At 35.5% G+C, this 17,988-nt stretch overlaps 1 protein-coding gene across 5 annotated transcripts in view; it reads left to right on the forward strand.

The window, feature by feature from the left end:
• LOC101889444 (collagen alpha-1(XVIII) chain) overlaps nt 1–17,988 on the forward strand; it is a 662,143-nt gene that overhangs the window by 393,961 nt on the left and 250,194 nt on the right. The window lies entirely within an intron of this gene.

Raw genomic sequence — 17,988 nt, forward strand, 5'->3', positions numbered from 1 at the left:
TAATAATTGAATTAAGAATTAAGGTAGCAAAGTAAGTTTTATATGTGTAAGTAGTATTGGAAACGTGTATATATATATTCTGGATCAGCGTCAGATTCTAAGAGGATTTAGCGACGTCCGTCAGTCTTTCTTTCCGTCTGCCTATTATAGTCACGCTATCTTTGAACGAATTGAGATACAATTTTGCAGATGTGCATAGTTTGCCAGTAGGTAGGTTAAGTTCGTAAATAGGTCTATGTCGGTCCACGTCTTCGTATAGCCCCCATATAACTGTACCTACCGAAAGTCGGTATTTTGATGATTTCAGCAACATTATTCACCGGAATTATTCTGTTTTATTAAATATTCATAGTCACGTCGGGTGTCATAAAGTCGGCACAGTCCAACTTTTGTCTTAAATTACAGGTTTTCTCTGTTGTTATGATATCATAACAACACAGTTACCAATGTTAAGTGCTTTTAGCCGCTTAGACAAAATTCAATTATTAAATTTTGGGCCCCTATTTTTGATCCACTGAAAAATTTTTTTGTCAATCTGCTCTATAGTTGTGTTTTATACCCTCCATTTGTTCAAGTAGTGCAATTATGTATCCCAATATTCTGAGGATATCTTTCATTCTATTCCAAAGGTATATTTCGCACTACCTTTCGAGATTTTTCTAAACGGTATAATTGATTCTTACTTCACTAATCTGATTTAACTATATATATTGTAAATTGGGATCAATTAAAAGACCAATCGTCTTTTCCGTTTGAGCGTTTGTAAGACACTGAATTTATTTATTAAAAACATTTCTTAAGAACTAGTTGTGATAATATGACTTAACCTAAATTATAACTAAGTGTAAATGAGAGAGAGAGAGAGATAGATACCAACCGTACACATGCATATGCACCATGCCACCATAAACCTTAGGGGGAGGTCATACACACGCATAGCTATCTCACATGTGGCAAGCAAACATGCTGCACTTGCTTATCAGTCTGAGTAAAGATTACATCCCCTAATCTAACTCCACCATAACACATGCAGCAATTGAAAATTCTGTATTATTTATTTCTAACTCGAAGGTCTGCTCACCACATTTTTTTATCTTATTTCATGTGGACTGTATTAAGAAGATCCCAGTTTAACAAATCCCTCTCATCTACACTAGGTAGCCCCGCTATTCTCTTTTATTATAAAACATGTTCACTTATCCGTGAACATTCTTGGCAGGGGCAAAAATACATATAAAATATAAAAATTACAAATATGAACAATAAAATAGATCTAATAGAAGTGACATTTTAAGAGAAAAGAAGTTAAGTTATAACACCCAAGTAACTCCTCCATCTTTCCAGCCTGTCTCTCTTGAACATCCCACCTCCTTTATCTGCCGGCTTCAATTTCCAGGCTGAATCCATTTTATCTGTCGTCTTCTTTTTGTAGCCAAAGTTCTCATCCTTCTCTGGAAGCGCCATCTCACCAACCTTGGACAGTTTATCGTTCCAGCGTTCATAATTTTCTGTCACTTTGGCTTGTATTTTATTCGCTGCACAAATTCCACTAGGCATCTTCATTACAACTTGATTTTCTTCCAGCATCTTATTATTCCAGCGACGCAGATTGCTTTTCTTCTTAGTTTTCATCTCGCTGGCAAACAGTTTATCTTCGACTTTTTCCAATCTCCCTGTGTCCAGTTTTCCAGGGAGCTGTTCATCTACCTTTTCCAAAGTTGATTCCTTTTTGGCAATTGGGTCTTCCATATAAACCTCTTCAACCATCATTTCTTCGTTGATATTGACCACTAATTTTGCAGCCAATTCATCAGCCTCGATTTTGGATGTTTTCTGCGATATGAGCAACTCTTCCTTAAGTTGCAATATTTCAGCCTCCAGCAGAAATATCCTTCTTTCTTTTTCTTCATCAGCTTCTAGATTTGCAGCCAACCCGTCACGTTCGGTTGCAGCTGCAAGTCGTTCTCTTTTTGCACAAGACAACTCATCACTAAGTTGTCTTATTACGGCCTTCAACGCCTTGCCCTCGCGTTCTGCCTCCTTGTTAGCCGCTCGTAATTTGTCCTTAGTATCCTCGGCTACACACACAGCATTTCCGACTTCCTCCTTCAATTTGGAGACAAGTTTGAGGGCATCTTCTTTTTCATCTTTCTGTGAAATCAAGGCAAACTCCATTTCCTTAATATCACCTTCCATTTTTCTCATTACGGCTACCGCTGCTTCGCGCCCCTCTCGCTCGACGTCCAATTTGGATGTTATGCAGGCCACTTGTTTCTTCAAGCCAAGGACTTTCTCTTTGGTCTCCACATTAAGAGCCTGCGTGACTTTAAGGATGATCTTAACATCTTCCAAATACAGCCTCGCTGTCTCATTCGGCTGACTTGCTCTGATAGCAGCGGCTAATTTGGACTTCTTTAGAAGCATCTCTAAAAACCGCCTATGAACGCATGGATACAATATTATGTCTCTTGCCGCGTCCATAAGTTTTTCTTTGGCGAAGTCAAATACGCCTTGTATGGCTTCTTCCGTCTTTAATGTACTCATTATTTCCATAATGGTACCCATCATTTCGAGAAGAATGGCAACATCTTCCTTTATTTTCATCATTGGCGGCCGTTTCACCGATTCGTCCTCCTGGGCATATGCATCATCCCTTCTTTCTGAAGATTTCAAATATGAAGCCCCCTCGGTGTGCACCGCCACCACAGTCTTCTGTGCTGAAATCTCCTTCTGACTCAGCATCCTTTTATTTGGCTTATAAATTTCTTCTGTATGGGAACAATTAAAGCTGTAGTTTTAGCTCGGTAATTTTCCACTCTTGAAGACCAATTTTAGCCTGATAGAATTTCCTCGATGTTAAGGCAAATTCTTCAACATTTATCCTCTACCGATCCGGCTCGAAGGACCAATGTAAATTGGGATCAATTAAAAGACCAAACGTCTTTTCCGTTTGAGCGTTTGTAAGACACTGAATTTATTTATTAAAAACATTTCTTAAGAACTAGTTGTGATAATATGACTTAACCTAAATTATAACTAAGTGTAAATGAGAGAGAGAGAGAGATAGATACCAACCGTACACATGCATATGCACCATGCCACCATAAACCTTAGGGGGAGGTCATACACACGCATAGCTATCTCACATGTGGCAAGCAAACATGCTGCACTTGCTTATCAGTCTGAGTAAAGATTACATCCCCTAATCTAACTCCACCATAACACATGCAGCAATTGAAAATTCTGTATTATTTATTTCTAACTCGAAGGTCTGCTCACCACATTTTTTTATCTTATTTCATGTGGACTGTATTAAGAAGATCCCAGTTTAACAAATCCCTCTCATCTACACTAGGTAGCCCCGCTATTCTCTTTTATTATAAAAACATGTTCACTTATCCGTGAACATATATGTACTCCACCAAGTCGGATGTAATTAGCTTATTTGCAACGAATTCTTTTTTCGATTTATTTTTCTAGTTCTTAACAACATTCATATGTTGCGTTTCAGAACATCATACCGATTTTATTAGGTGCATATATATGTCGTACATATCTAGGCTTCTTCATCCCACATATTTGTAAACAAATACATAACAGGATTTACATCCTATTGTATACAGTATTGCTATCACATATCCCTTTCTCTGTGTTACTATGGATTCGCTTATACGATTAAATGCCGGAGTGAACGAAGTGTGTTGTGTTTCTATCCTACTTTTACATATTTCATTTGAGAGGATTCGGCACTCTTTCCAAATGCAGTGCTACTCGACTAGTGCGTTGAAGACTTACTGCACTTCCTTTTACCTGTTTTTAATTATACCCTACAACACTATGTGTTGGGGGTATTATAAGTTTGATTGGCCCAAAAATTATGTAACACCTCGAAATATTGGTTTCCCACATAGGAAAGTATATATGGATCTTCCTAGCTCGCCGAGCTGAGTCGATCTAGCTATGTATGTCCGTCCGTCCGTCTGTCCGTCTGTCCGTCTGTCCATGTTAATTTGTAATCACTCTACAGGTCGCAATTATGGCCCGATCTTCACGAAATTTAGAATGGAGGTGGGTCTCGGGTCAGAATAGAACCCTATTTCTTTTGGAGATGATCGCCAAATGTTTAGGGGTTGAAATGGACCAAATACTGAAAAAATGTCGGATTTTGCAGTAGCTATACACGTCGCAATTATAGACAAATCGACGCGGAATTTCGCTTGTAGCTAGAGTTTAGGGCGGGGAAGAGGCCTACCAATTTGGGTGGTCATCGGATAATATTTAGCGGGTAAAATAGACCATATATTTTGTGTTGAAAAAATTCAAAATTTTTCATTAAACCGCGAATATTTTAAATCCCGGCGAAATCACAAAGCCATGACAAGGTTACTTCTGATCTTTACATTGATGTTAACATCCAACAAAACGGATATATAGCAAAATATGTGCGATATATACGTTTATCAAAGAAGATATGCTTGAAAAATCTCTTATATGTCGAGAACGGCTGAACTGATTTCGACAGTTCTCATTAATTCAGAATGGCCTCTTGGCAGGAAAGAAAAAACGTCTAAAAAAATCTCATAAAAATATCTCTCTAAAGATGAAAATATTGATTTCGTAAAATTTTCTCATATTTTTTCAATTTTGTCATATTTTTGGCATATTTTCATTTTGAATAAAACATTTGGTAATATTTCTACAGCTAACAAAACTAAGTAGTTAGGATATCAGGATATCATATACAGATCGCATTTATGGCCCGATCCTTACGAAATTTTGCATGGGGATAAGATGAGGGTCAGAATAGATGCCTACTCTTTTTGGAGATGATCGTCATATATTTAGGGGTTAAAATGGACCAAAAAACTGCAAAATTGTCTGCAGGTCGTAATTATCGCCCGATTCTCACGCACATTTGAATGGGGGTTACCGGACATTACAAAAGCCAAGCAGTTTTGGATGGCCATCCAAAAATATTCATTGTGTGAAATAGTTTGCCAACTTTTGTAGACAAAATACGAAAATGTCCATTCCAGTGACTTTTTGGAGAATTCACAAATACAGGAAAGACGCACTTCTGACTATTTCGTTAACGCTGATTTCGTTGAAGAATATAGTCAAATGTCTGTATCTCATATAGATGCGTTTCAGTCAAAAACCAATAATAAATGTTAATCTTTTGCCACTTCTGAGAGATTAAAGGTCTTTGGGAAATATTGGTTCCAGATCTAGGAAGACCATTTACGTGCAACATCTACCAATAAATTGGAAATGAGCAAACTGGTTTAAGTTGCTATTATTCGAAAATTAGAGAACGAAACCTGACGAAACCTGGTTTTCTTTTATTATTTGTCACAATATCTTGTGGAATTCTTTCGAGTATCTCGCCTATATAAACTGTATGGTTTATTATAGTGTTGTAGGGTATTCAACGGTCGGCCCCGCTCGACTGTAGCCTTTGCTTACTTGTTTTTTTCTAGGTTTTTGCATAGTTTTTGGTTTGAGGTATTTTGGTTGTTTTGTTGCATATATAGCAATCATAATACACACATAAAATGTTTTTGTGCCAGATAATTATTTGTAAGAAAATCTCTCTCTCTCTCTCTCTCTCTCTCTCATTATTATGTACAATGTAATATTCGGAACAACTTAACTATAGAGTAACGTTGAAGTAGGTACTTCAATATTATTATAATGCAGCAAAATATTTGTATACCCTCCACCCTCCTATGGAGTGCATATTAACTTCGTCATTCCGTTTGTAACTCCTCGAAATACTCATGTTAGACCCTACAAAATATATATATATATTGGATCAGCGTAAAATTCCTAATCGACTTTTCTTTCGAACAAATTGATATAGAAGGCTAAAATGTTGCCCCATATAACGGTACCTACCGATATTTGGGATTGTAATGATTTTGTCTACATCGGAGTCTTCTTAAATTTCGTATTTAAAGTTCGTAATGAGTAGTACAACCTATGAAAGAGTATTTTTTATGAAGGTCCATATCTTCATATAGCCCAAATATTACGGTACCTTCCTCTTTTCAGCATTTTTATGATATTAGCGACATTATTCATCGGAATTATTTTAATTTTTGAATTTGAAATTTTTGAAATTGTATTCATTTAAGCGGTATTTTTATACCCTCCATCTCCTATGGAGGGTATATTAACTTTGTCATTCGGTTTGTAACTCCTCGACCCTAAAAAGTATGTACGTTCTAGATCAGCGTAAATTTCTAAGACGATCTAGCGATGTCAATCTGTCTATCTGTGATAATCACGCTATCTTTCGAACGAATTGGGAAAGAAGGCTTAAATTTTGCATACATGCATAGTTTACCAGTATGCAGGTTAAGTTCGTTAATGGGCCATGACGGTAACGGTACCTCGCAAAATTCGGTATTTTCATGATTTCAGCGACATTACTCACCTGAATCATTTCAAATTTCGTATTGTAGATTTTAATGGTTACTACGATCTATGAAAAAATTATCGTCCACATCTTTGTATAGATATTCGGCTTTTTAGCCACATTATATACCAGAATTATTTCTAATTTCGTATTTAAAGTTCGTAATGGGTGCTACAGCCTATTACAAAAAATTTTGTATGGCGGTTCACGTCTTCACATAGCCCCATATGACGGTACATCCCAATACTCGGCATTTTGATGATTTTAGCGACATTATTCACCGGAATTGTTTCAAATTTGGTATTTGAAGCTCGTAATGGGCACTAAAGCCTATGACAAAAAAAATCGTAATCAGGTTCACGTCTTCGTATAGTCTCCATATAACAGTTTTCATGTAAGTGGAAGTTTTTGGAACTTTTTGACATTTTTCAAGTTCCTTCCAAATGGTGGACATTTTCCATGGGGGTAGTGTTAGGGTCAGAATTAAAGACCATTGTTTTTGAAGATGTATATTTAGGGGTTCAAATGGACAAAAAAAATTAAAATTTTAACAAAGATCACAATTAAAAACCAATCTTACTTGTTTTGTACAAAGGTTCATAGAGAATATCTAGTTAATTTAATAAACAGTAAACAAATAAAAAAACAGTAGGTTCGGCCGGCCGAAGACGTGGACCTGTGTAGCCAACTTTTGTCATAGGCTGTAGTGCCCATTACGAACTTATAGTTCTAAAAAGTAAAACCTTGTTAGGTAGATAATGTCGCTAAAATCATTAAAACACTAAATATATTGAGGTACCGTTATATGGAGGCTATACCAAGACCTACATATCCAATTTTCTCTCTGGAGTACTCATTAGGAACGTCAAATTCCAAACCTTTTCGGTGAAAACTGTGACACAAAACATCAAAATACCAAACCTATCTTGACGTACAGTTATATGGGGGCTCTACCAAAACTTGGTCCATTTTCAATACGAAAATTCATGCCTGCCAAACACACACTTGATTTATATTTAACAACGTGCTTCATTTCGTTCTGAAGCTTAGCTGATTTCTACAGACGAACACATGTACGGACATCTCTACATCTACATAGATTTTTTATATATATAATTTGTGGGCTCCAAAATTGATATTTCGAGGTGTTACAACCGGACAAAATTAATATACCCTCCATATTATTGGGGAGGGTATTTATTTCCAAATAAAGGGTTGGTTCGTTTCCTTATAACATGGCTCCGGTCGAACATTCATCATAGATCTGGAGCCATACTTGCCATCTGCAGAGTAATTGCATATCAACTTGGATAGACGGGCGAACGAACACACATTTAAAGTTTAACTTGGCGAGAGCCGATGTGTCTACAGAAAAAAAGTATATGCTCTGCAAGCTTATCAGAAGAGAGACGACAAAAACACAAAGGTGTCGTGTTTTTGCCCGTTAAGGCAGAGCCTGACATCCAACTTGATGTATAAGACGATTTCAGGACCACAAGCGAAAAATGCATCTCACTATATATTGGAAGTTCGACTCACGGCGAGTCTGATCTTCGGTGGTTTTTATATACTTACCACTACAGTTCGTTTTCAAAACGTCGGTTCACAGTATAATTTATATTTTCTTATTTACCGCCATGCCATATCAAATAAACCAATTTTTTTTTAATAATATGATTTATGCAGAACATGTCAAAATTGACAATCGCTTAATTTGTTATTGCTGCTCAAAAAAGTACCCCTTTACAAACCCATCATTTGGCGCTGCTGCATTTTGCAGAGAAATAGTTGACATCATTATGATCATACGTAAATCACCTGAGACCCTCTCTAACGTAGGATGCTAACCGTCCATCTGGTTTTCATAACAATGTTTACACCTGAGACCCACATATTCTACTATGTTTTGCATGCGTGTACTGTTTACCTTGTCCGTGTGTGTACTTAAACTAATGATGGCATACGTACTTATGTATACGTACGTACATATATGCTACGTAGGTGTTATCTGACATATGCTGGTTGCTGAATACAGAGCAGACACACGCACACGCACTCCCCAGTACAACTCCCAATGTTTTGTAATTTACATTCACTAAGTAGGGATAACGTTTTAAGTTCAAAATTAAATGAAAGGATTTTAATGTATCACTCTTACTTATTCACTGCAGACGTACACACCGTTGATAGTAGTGATAGAGACAGGGAGAGTGTGAGAGAGCAAGGGGTTTCGTAAACTATGTGGAAATGGTATATTAATCCCCGGTGGTATGACTTGATTTTAACGAGTTTTATATTTAAATTCTGACAGTTGTTACTCTTGTTGAGCACATAATTGAAGATTAAGACTTTAATGAGTGGTAGTATTTCAAATAATTTATAGAATAGCTAAAACTAAAATATAATTTGATTTCAAAGAATACCATGATGAGATTATACTATTATAAGACCAATAAAAAGCGTACGAAAAAAAAACAAATTACCCAAATTAAAATATTTTTCACAGACAATTAGAATTTGCAAACATCTGGGGAGAGTAAATATTTCATTTGTATCAATATAACCTCTTATTTTATGCAAAATGGAATGTAAAAAGAAAATAATGGAATTCTTGCATGAATATAAAACAAGTAAAAAAACATTATGTTCGGCCGGGCTAAACTTTTAATACCCTCCATCTTAGGGTAAAGGAAACATTAGAACCCAACCATGCAATGTTTTGCCACCGGAGCTAGAACCCATTATGACCAACAAATACCTATTTTTAGACAAATCTGTGAAAAATGTGGCAAAAATCATCAAAATACCGAATATCGGGAGGTACCGTTATATGGGGACTATGCCAAAACGATGACGGTTATATCTCTTTTTCAATACCAACCATCCCAACAAATTATTCTGCTAAATGTTGACGCTCTTCGTCAAATAATGTGGGCTTTATCGTGATTTCAACAGACAGACGGACACCGTTAAATCGACTTAGAATTTTTAGCTGATTATGAATATTATGGGGTCTACGACGAATATTTAGGGATGTTACAAACGAAATGACAAAATTAATATACCCTCCTTTCCAAGGTGGAGGGTATAAAAATATTAAAAATTGGAAATTTGAAAAGCTATTTAAGCACATTACCCAGATTCAAGGTTTTGGTTTTCAGTTATGGTTTGCATTAATCATAAAGTTTCAATGAGTGTGTCAACAATTAATATATTTATGGTTTTATAAATCGTATTTTTATACCCTCCACCATACATAGTATGGAGGGTATATTAAGTTCGTTATTCCGTTTGTAACTCATCGAAATAATAATTTTGAACATATTAAGTACATATATTATTGATCAGCGTAAAATTCTAATTCCGTCTGTCCGTCTATTGGAATCACGCTAGAATCAAAACGAATAGAGATAGAAAGCTTGCACAGATCAGTCGCATTTGAAGTTCTTAGTAGGTACTACAAACATGTAGTAGGTACAACAGCATGTGACAGATTGTCTGTGCAGGTCCAAGTCTTCGTATAGCCCCGATATAACGGTACCACCCTATATTCGGTATTTTTGAAAGTTTCGTATTTGAATATTGTAATGGCCTATAAAAAAGTTGCCTATGCAGGACCACGTCTTCGAATAGACCCCAATATAACGGATATATTTGGCATTTTTAGGATTTTACTAGAATTTTTAACGGATTTTATATTTTTGAAAATTCCAAATTCGGCCCGGCCGAACTTACTGCGTCCTGCTTGTAATTTTTGGTGTTCTAAATTTTCTATGATGAAGGATAACTGTAACTCAAATTTATTCGAAAAAATTGAGTAATACAATTTTTTTCCTTTTTTCCCCATCAGTTAGGCCTGGCCTATCTTTAATTACCAAGAACTAAAAAGAAAACCTATTTAAATCAATGTATCAAGATTCGATATTTGAAAGAGTTCCATTTCCAATTACATTTCAGCGAAAATGGTACGCAAATGCAATTGAAGTCTTCAAACTGCCAGTGGGCGATACAGTAATTGGTTGCTATACGAAACATAATTTTCTGCTAATGTTGTGCCACATGAAGTAGTCCCCATTAAAAGTTCTAAATATGAATTTTTAAACAATTATTTTGAGAAATGTGGCAAATATTATCTGAATATTGACATCGGAAGATACGGATATATCTCTATAGAAATTATGGTGAATATGACCCCCATGATAAAGTGGGGATTATGTTTGCTTCCAAAATGGACATTATCCATTGTGGGGATTCAAAATTCAAATGATATCCGTTTTGTACATATCAGTTTTACGCCGAATAAAGCCTGGATTTTGCTTTGCGAATTTTGGGTCGAATATCAAGGTATTTCCCACACGAAAAAAAAAAAAACAAGTAAAAAAGCAGCTAAGTGCGGCCAGGATGAACTTTAAATACACTCAACCATTTGAAAGGAACTTGAAAATCTTCAAAAAAATTACGAAAACTACCACAGAAATTAAAACCGTTATATGGGGACTATACGAAGACGTTGACCTGCATACGAAATTTTTTGTCATAATTACGAATGAATTTTTTTAAAATTACGGTGAATAATATCGCAAAAATAATGAAAATACCGAGTGTCGAGAGGTACCGTTATATGGGGGCTATACGAAGACGTGGACTGAATACGAAAAATATTGTCATAGGTTGTAGTACCCATTAAGATCTTCCAATACGAAATTTGAGACGATTCCGGTGAATAATGTTGCTGAACTCATCAAAATATCGACTGTCGGGAGGTGCAATTATATTTGCATACAGCAATTTTTGTCATAGGCTGTAGTACCCATTACGAACTTTAAATATGAATTTTGAAATAAATCCGGTATATAATGGCTCAAAAATCATGAAAATGCCGAATATCAGGAGGTACTGTTATATTTTGGGATATACGAAAACATGGACCGACATGGCCCATTTATGACCTTTACCTGCCTACTGGTAAACTATGCATGTACGCAAAATGTTAGCCTTCAATCTCAATTTGTGTGAAAGATATCGTGATTACAACAGATATACGGACAGAAGGACAGAAGGACAAAGCTAATACACCCTCTATAAAATGTTGGAGACTATAATTGCCGTCATGAGGTTAAATGTACCTACCCCATAATAGGGTTTATTTCCTCAATCTGTGTGGACATAATAATTACGGCGATTATATCCGTGTGGCAATGTTACATAAATCGCCAAAATACCGTGTATCGGCAGATTTCGTTATATCGCCATTCATCCTAGACACAATGCAAACTACTGCGCCATATGTTAAGGCTCCACGTTAAATGATATGGGCCTTATCTTGACCTCAAAAGCCAGGTGGTTACAAAGAATGACGTATAATTAAAGCGACCTATTTTATGGAGTCTACTACGAATATTTGAAAATGTTACCAATATAACGACATATTTAATACACCCTACCTTCAATGTGAAAGAGAGGTTGTAGCTTGCTGCTTGCTTTGATATTAACTGTCATAATCAACACTAATTGTGGGCATAACAATTATTATTCAGGCATAACAATTTCTCTGTCAGGAAATATATCGGAGCTCTGATGAACCTCTTCTCTCTGATGAACCCTATTGAATTTGGTGATAATCATTTTCCCACTAGAATACAATCTGCCAAATTCGGATCAAATTATTTCAGATATTATACATGTTTCATTTGATTTTATGTTTATGTTCTTACAACAGTTAAAATATGCTCTCTATTAAATATATCTCCTTAAAAGTTTCGGAGCTGTAATTATATCTGAAATAAAACTCTTAACACCATTTACCCGTTATCACACTACCCCTTATCACAGTTTTGGTTTGGTATTAAAACAACAATATAATTATGGAATGTTGTAGTAACAAAATGTCAAGGTTGACTTTGATGTATAGGATGTAACCGAGCTGATAACGATTTTACTCAGCCTTAAACTTTTTTTGAAATTTCGGAGTAAATAGTCTAATAACTTCTGAATTGATTTATTCTATATTATTAACTTCTTAGAATTATCTTTATTTTCCTTTAATTTGTTTCATTTTTCTATACATTTTTTTGCAATTTTTTTATTTTTCTCACATGTTTTTGTTTTATGATAAATTAGCCTCTTGTGGAACGGAGCCTTATGCAATACATAAAACGTAAAGCGGTTGGTAATATATGTATATCGAAACAAACTTGACCCCACCCAATTGCATCCACCCGCTTCCAAATTTATTTATTGGCCGTAACCATTGCAAATATTCTGGCCAACATTAAAGCCATAATCTTTACAAATTCCCATCATAAATCAGACCACTGAACGACCACTCATAAAAATAAACCAAGCATTTCGTCTCTATTTGCTATCCCTCTGCCACTTGTCCAACTGAAGTAGAAACATTTTTGGGTCGACCTTACGTATTTATTCGCTAAATAATCCACTTGAATGCTATGTGAAATATCCCAGCACCATCTGCCAGCAAATGCTGTGAATGATTACTCGAAATGGAGTAGAAGTTGGTGCAAAACAAACAACCATGGGCTGCACGTCTTTATGGACTGTCATAAATAACAATAAGAATAATTCTGCGGAAGATTTCATAATCCAACTCATTATGTATTAGTGACATAAAATAATTTCGAATTGTTGTTGGTATTTAAATTGTCGACTGGTGTTCTTTACATTTTAATGAAACATTTGTTTTTATCAATGTTTAACTTTGAGTCCATGCCTAATTTTTAATATTTTTTTTACAGCATTACCTTAAAATCGTATTCCTCACTATACGCTATGGGTCAAACTGGTAACTTTACTAATAAAGGCTATAGTCGTGCGGGGCCGGCTATGTTATACCCTACAACACTATAATATGTTAGAAGCCACCTTATGTCCAAATCCATATTGCAAGATTTCGCTTTTGAAATTAGGATTTTGACTAGTGACATTTGCCGAATATTTATGGACTCCCTCGGGCTGTTAGTTTTTGTAGTCCATTTTACAGCTAAATATAATCCAATGGTCATCCGAAATGCTATAATTCTTCCCTGTCCTTAACACTCTTCACTGGCGTGTCGACTGGCTTCCATTGTGTGATCGGAAAAACATTTCTGTTTTTGGTTAATTTGAACCCCTGAATATTTTGCAATCATTTCCAAAAGCAAGATTTGCTTGTCTACGATATTTGGCTATATTCGTCAACGAAAACAGCATAAAAAGACCAGAAGTTCGCCTTTTGTGTATTTAGGATATCGCCTGTAAGTAATGCTGATACTTCAAAATTAGTGGTCCAGTGTACCCGCTGTCCTAAACTCTAACTTCATGTGAGATTTCGTGTTCTTTGGTTTCTATTTGTGACCTTTATAACGGCTGCAAAATCATTAAAATTTTTAGTTGTTGGTCCATTTCAACCCCTAATATATTGCGGACATCTTTGAAAACAGTAGGCCTTGACCTTCTGAGCCCAACCCTACCCTTGTGAAAATTTTCGTGAGGATCGGACGATATTTGCAATACTTATATAAAATCCCCAACCTGTGTTGCAAGGTGAAAAAATATTACAAAATATTATAAGTCAAATTGAAAAAATCGCATGCGATAAAAAATATAAAAAAATAAAAAAATGTCACAAAATACTACAAAATCTATATTCACATCATTATATGCATATTTTTATGCGATTTTTTTTAGATTTTATACTTTTATACCGAAAGGGCATTCTAAATTTACAAAATTTGTCAAAATAGCTCCAGCCATTCTGCAGATATAAGCATTCTAGCTAACATCCCCTTCCTTTGTATATATACATTGTATATATTTCGCTATATATATCCGATATTTTTACTATCGGCATCTACGTAACGGTCAGAATTGACCTGTTCGTCTATTTGTGATTTCGCCGGCATTAAAAATATTCGCGGTTTAATGGAAAGTTTGATTTTTATTTATCACAAATGCTATGGTCTATTTTAACCACTAAATATTAGAGCAACTGCAAAATCAGATAATTTTTCAGTTTTTGGTCCATTTCAACCCCTAAATATCATGCGATCATTTCCAAAATAGGGTTATATTCTGATGTAAACCCCAGCTCCATTTTCAATTTCGTGAGGATCGGGCCATAATTACGACCTGTAGAGTGATTACAAATTAACATGGACAGACGGACAGACGGACAGACGGACGGACGGACATACATAGCTAAATCGACTCAGCTCGGCGAGCTAGGAAGATCCATATATACTTTCCTATGTGGGAAATCAATATTTCGTGGTGTTACATAATTTTTGGCCCAATCAAACCAACACAAAGTGTGGTAGGGTATAATCATATAAATAAAAAATATTTACTTTATATAAGAATTGATTTTTCAACTTCGAAGACTGAAAAAAATAGGGAACTATTTTCAACATTTTAGGTAATGTCCGATAATCCTAAAACTAAAATGGAATTATTGAACACTTTAGCCAAAAACGCCGAAAACTCAATATTTAAGGATTTGTGGTCATTTTAAAGTATTAATTAATTCATGTCTGAAAAAAAACTATTTTCAAATAAATAAGGTTTCGCTGTAAATCTGCGTTCCCAACATTCTTTTCTTATGCCATGTTTATGTTAGAACTTTTTGTAGGGTTAACCTACTTTGAGAGGATTTATTTGAAGTAAAAGTAATGGATATGACAACTTAAACCCAAATCCAGTGGGTTAACCCTCATATATATAAACGTACTGTTACTCCTTTAAATCCGGATTAAGATTCTTTGAAATTCATTCATGTGTTTATAGCCTACAACACTATGTGTTGGGGGAATTATAAGTTTGATTGGGCCAAAAATTATGTAACATCTCGAAATATTGGTTTCCCACATAGGAAAGTATATATGGATCTTCCTGATTTTCACGAAATTTAGAATGGAAGTGGGGGTAGAGCCAGAATAGAACCCCATTGCTTTTGGAGATAATCGCACAATATTTAGGTGTTGAAATGGATCAAAAACTGAAAAATTATAGACCAATCGATGGGGCTAGAGCTTAGGGCTAGGCAGAAGCTTTTCAATTTTGATCGGGTAATATTTAGTGGGTGAAATAGACCATGACATTTGTGTTATATAAAAGTCAAATTTTCTATTAAACCGCGAATATTTTTAATCCCAGTGAAATCACAAATAGACGAACAGGTCAACTCTGGCCGTTACGTAGATGCAGATAGTAAATATATGTATATAGAAAGGAAGGGGATGTTAGCTAGAATGTTTATACCTCATGAATGGCTAGACCGATTTCGACAAATTTTGTCAATTCAGAATTCCCTCTTGACATAAAAGTATAAAATCTAAAAATATCGCATAAAAAGATGCCTATAATGATGTTAATATAGATTTTGTAGTATTTTGTGACATTTTTTAATTTTTTTCATATTTTTTATCGCATGCGATTTTTTCAATTTGACTTATAATATTGAATTATACATTTTTTAATTTTTTTTCATTTTACAACACAGGTTGGGGTTAGGCTCAGAATGGCTAGGCCTATTGTTTTCAAAGATGTCCGCAGTATATTTAGGGGTTGAAATGGACAAACAACTAAAAATATTCCTGATTTTGCAGCCGTTATAAAGTTAATAAATTGAATCCGAAGGAAATCTCACATGAAGTTAGAGTTTAGGATAGCGGGTAGAATGGACCACTACTTTTGGGTGAAAAATACCAACATTACTCACAGGCGATATCAGAAATACACATATGGCGAACTTCTTTTCTTATGCTGATTTAGTTGACGAATATAGCCAAATATCCTAGACAATCAAATCATATAGATGAGTCTAAATTTAGAGATACAGAGGGCGTCTTGCTTTTGGAGTTGATCCCAAAATATTTAGGGGTGCAAATGAACCAAAAAACAGAAAAAATTTCCTGCTCACACAATTGAAGAGAGTTAAGAACAGGGGAAGAATTCTAGCATTTTGGATAACCATTCGTATATGCAGCTGTAAGATGGGCCACAACAACTAACAGCACGATGGAGTGCGTAATATATCTGAGCAGTGCTACATGACATAATTTCAAAAGCGAAATATTACAAAATGGATTCGGACATAAGGGGACATAAGTAGAATACAATTTATTATGCCAAATTGAAATCGAAGGTGGCCGCCGCTACCAAATAACAATTGTTTATCAATCCCACCAATATGGGTATCAAATAAAAGGGCTGGACAAGAAGAATACAGAGCACTATACAACCTCACTATTTAAGATGGGCGCAGTCACTAAAGGTCAATTACTCGTGGGAACAAAATGGTAAAAAATATAAAAAAATACAAACAACACAGCGTAAACGAATGCCTCAAAAAGCGAAAGAAAAATATAACAGATATATCACCACTGTCCCTAAGCTATTTGCGAATAATGAGGCAACAATGGCATCAGACAGAATTTTTGATTGTAGACGAGATTTCCATGGTGTCTTATCAAATGTTATACATGATGGAAATGGAAAATTAAGAACTGTGAAAATGAGTTTTTTTGAGGAATAAGCGGTGATCTTTTACAACTGCCTCCTTTTATTGATATTTTGAATTCTTTGGGAGTCGGTGAGCTAACAACCAAAATGTTGGTATTTTAATGGGAAGACTTCTTCAAGACACCAGTGATGAGTTTGAATCAGAAAAAGCGTTAAGGGTGTACTCCACATATCAACAAGTTAATGACCACAACTCTGCTGTCTTCAATTTGTACAGAAATAATGGTGCATGCATTTACAAAATAAAAGCGCAGGATAAGCTAGTACACCCCACACGAAATGCAATTGCAAATGCAGACAATATGGATATAGCTACTATAATACCAGATGATATCAACAAAACGGGGGTTTTACCAGCGGAAAAATGTGTGGGGGCAAAAGTCATGCTACGGTCCAATATTGACGTTTCAAAGGGATTAGAAATGGCGCTATAGGGTACATCAACGAAATCGTTTGGCTTTAATTTCGTCGAACTCAGATGTATGCAACAGATGTAGCTTCCGTCCGAATTGATTTCGCAAGAGGCGGAGTACATCTTATACACCCGAAAGCCATACAGTTTCCAGCTAAGTACAATTACGGCACGTCTGAAAGAAGAAGGTTTCTTTTATTACTATCATGGGCTTCTACAATATATAAAATACAGGATCACGCAGTCGTATACTTAGGTGCGAAACTGTTTGAAGAAGGTCAAGCCTATGTGGCCCTTAGTAGAATAAGATCTTTGCAGGGACTACGTATAGAGCAGTTCGACTGCAATGAACTAACGGACAAGAAACCTTGCAATAATGAAGCACTAAATAAATTAAACAGAATGCGAAAGCCGTGGGTCACGTGAATACTCTACAAATTATCGATTTAGTGTGCGTTCACACTGCTGGCTGGCGAGAATCTCGTCCGTTCGTCCATGCATGTCGAAATTATTATACGACTGAGATAAAATTTTCCCAACAATATTTGTTTTGCCCAAAGGCGAACCTTATTGAAATTGGTGAGAATCGGTTCAAATTTAGATATAGCTCCCATATATATCTTCAACCGATTTCGGG

The sequence above is a fragment of the Musca domestica genome, unplaced genomic scaffold, assembly GCF_030504385.1.
Source record: "Musca domestica strain aabys unplaced genomic scaffold, Musca_domestica.polishedcontigs.V.1.1 29, whole genome shotgun sequence".
In the NCBI taxonomy this organism is placed as follows: Eukaryota; Metazoa; Arthropoda; class Insecta; order Diptera; family Muscidae; genus Musca; species Musca domestica.